This window comes from Sinocyclocheilus rhinocerous, unplaced genomic scaffold (assembly GCF_001515625.1).
Source record: "Sinocyclocheilus rhinocerous isolate Xijiao unplaced genomic scaffold, SAMN03320098_v1.1 scaffold2116, whole genome shotgun sequence".
NCBI classification, from domain to species: domain Eukaryota; kingdom Metazoa; phylum Chordata; class Actinopteri; order Cypriniformes; family Cyprinidae; genus Sinocyclocheilus; species Sinocyclocheilus rhinocerous.
In genome coordinates this window covers 133,762-137,005 of record NW_015623486.1, presented here as the reverse complement: position 1 = coordinate 137,005, position 3,244 = coordinate 133,762, and the positions used below count along the sequence as shown (strand labels likewise).

The 3,244-nt window shown below is 38.9% G+C and overlaps 1 pseudogene; it reads left to right on the top strand.

Annotated features, from left to right (window-relative positions):
• The window catches only part of LOC107754370 (netrin-3-like), a 29,711-nt pseudogene extending 26,974 nt beyond the window's left edge, over positions 1–2,737 (top strand).
• The last annotated feature ends 507 nt before the right edge of the window (positions 2,738–3,244 follow it).

Genomic DNA, 3,244 nt, shown 5'->3' with positions numbered 1-3,244 from the left:
AAAAGTCAGTCCATAAGTAGAGGGGTTTCTGTAAGTTAAATTGCGAGCAGCGTAAAACGTCTGCTTCCTACGAAACTATCAATCAGTAATTCTGCTTTTGTGGCTGCTGGAAAAATGTGCCATTTCTGTGCCAAGAGTTGAAATTTATTCAGTGATATGGTTTATATGTGCAATAATTAACAGTGATAAAGTGTGAGTGTGTGTGTGTGTGTGTGTGTGTGTGTATGAAATATCATTATTATTAGTGGTATAGAGCCCTATGGATTCGGTGATGTGGAAAACGAGGATGGAATAACGGAATCCAGTCATAAAAATGGAATTTACAGTATAACACAGAATGTCACGGAATTTGGCAAATTTTGGATAAATAAATCAAAAGTAGGGCTGTAAATTTAAACAAATTGAAATATGGACTTGTGCCTGTGAATATTACAGCTCAAAAGACTGCTATTTAAATATGAAACCTGTATTTCTGTGTTTGAGCAGCGTAGTTTGTCATATACACGCAGACTCAAAAGTATTTATTATTGCATTTTAACAGTACTGCATTATTGCATTTTTTGCAGCACGTGCTTGCGAGTTTGACAAAAATAAAATGTATATTTTCTTTTGATTACATTTTAGAAGACTGATTAAACTGTTAATGTTTTATGCCTTTATTTGACCACAATTTTTGATAATAAAAACAAATATTAAACAAATAATATGGCTGTTGCAGAAATTGTCATAAATTGTTAAGGTCTTAAGAATTTAATTTAAACGGGTGGATGGATGGATGGATGGGTGAACAGATAGATAGATGGACGTGTGGATGGATGGATGGGTGAACAGATAGATAGATGGTGCAGCACGTGCTTGCGAGTTTGACAAAAATAAAATGTATATTTTCTTTTGATTACATTTTAGAAGACTGATTAAACTGTTAATGTTTTATGCCTTTATTTGACCACAATTTTTGATAATAAAAACAAATATTAAACAAATATTTATTTCTGAAAAAATTTAAGATTTTATATGGCTGTTGCAGAAATTGTCATAAATTGTTAAGGTCTTAAGAATTTAATTTAAACGGGTGGATGGATGGATGGATGGGTGAACAGATAGATAGATGGATGGGTGGATGGATAGATAGATAGATGGACAGGTGGATAGATGGATGGATGGGGACGGACGGACGGACGGACGGATGGATGGATGGATGGATGGATGGACAGGCGGATAGTTGGATGGATGGATGGATGGATGGACAGGCGGATAGTTGGATGGATGGATGGATGGATGGACAGGCGGATAGTTGGATGGATGGATGGATGGATGGACGAACGGATGGATGGATGGGTGAACAGATAGGTGAATGGATGGATGAACAGATAGATAGATGGATGGATGGATGGATGGATGGACAGGCAGATAGTTGGATGGATGGATGGATGGACGAATGGATGGATGGACGGACGGACGGACGGACGGACGGACGGATGGATGGATGGATAGATGGATGGGTGGATGGATGAGATAGATAGATAGATAGATAGATAGATAGATGAGTTAACTATTCAAATACAATGCTGAGTTTATGGTTTAGTTATTTTCGTGATTTAGACATGTGTGTGTTATTAGAAAGAGTTTATTCACAGTGCATTTTAATTCTAATAACATTTTAATTCAAACATTTCTGTGTTTCCAGATTGTGACTCATACTGTAAACCACTGAAGGGGAATCTCAAGATAAACATGAAGAAATACTGCAAAAAGGACTACGGTACAGTTCCTTTATCTTTCATTCTGTTCTTTCCTTTTAGTCCCTTTATATTTAAGAAGCATTTGTTGTGATCTAATGCAAAATCAAGCATTAATCGTATCTGGTGTAATGTCTTTGTGTGTGTGTGATGGGCAAACGCTTCCTCATCCTGGGCACGAGCGAGGGCGCCGCGAACCCTGAACGCCCGGGACTGCTGGCCGACAAAGACAGCCTGGTCATTCAGTGGAGGGACATTTGGACTCGACGACTGCGCAAGTTCCAGCGCAAAGAGAAGAAAGGCAAGTGCAGCAAAGCATGATGGGATGGCAGGGAACTCTTTATTATTGACCACTGTCCTGTGTACGCGGGAGACTGCGAGAGCGAACTCTGCGTATCGTCGTTTCCAGTGCGTTATTTGATGTCGTCCTGTTGGTCAGCCTTCTAAAGGGACCGCTAAAAAGACTGTTTCTAATCACACACCACTGAATCTCTCACACACACACGCTGCAGTTTGACTGAGCTGCACACGGACTGATTCCATTTCCTCTCCAAGCCACAATTTAATCAATCAAATATGAAATACATCCTCAAATTACAAATCAGGGGAACGGTTCTGTCCACATCTGGTTCGGTTCTTCTAGTCTTTGTGGCCTTCATCAGATGGTCACACTGGTGTTCACCACATGCTGCTCACTTCAGTTCTGAAAACCTCAAAATCTTCATCATCATCATCATCGTCGGCCTGGATCATTTCACTTTTGAAGAGCCTATTAAGCGTGCTCGTATCTGTGGGTTGTGTGTCGTACATGTGGATGTGTGTACTTTGATATGGAAGGATCTAGTGCAGAATAGAGCAATGTCCGTTAGCAGACAGAAACAGACTCGGCGCAAGTATGCAAATGCACAAATGCTTGGCAAACATAGTTTCATTGTGCATTTTTAACATGCTTTTTTGAGTTACTGTGGCAGGAACAAATGTCTGTCATTAAAGGGATAGTTCACCCAAAATTCAACCAAAATGAATATTTTGCCATCATTTTACTCGCTCTCATGTTGTTCCAAACCCATAGTGTGTTATTCTATTCTGTGGAACGCAAGAGAAAAATTTCCCTCTTTTCCATATAAAAACAGGCTGTTAAGCTCCATAAGATGACAAAAAAGCACTGTCAAAGAAATCCATTTAGAGACTGAGTTAAATACAAGCACAACTGAGAGAAGATTATTAGTTAATAATGACTTTTTAAAAGCTTCGTATGGCTTCAGAAGACTTGTATTATAGAGCATTAGTTGTGTGGACTGCTTTTGTGTTTTTTTGTTTTGTTTTTTTCTTGACAGCCAACATGAGGTGATCAAATTTTGGTATCCTTTTTAAAGGGATAGTTCACCCAACAATCAAAAATCCTTGTGTCTTTCCAGACCTGTATACATATATTTCTTCTGTGGTCCACAAACGAAGACATTTTGAAGGATGATGGTAACCAAACAGTTGTGGTTCCCATTGAT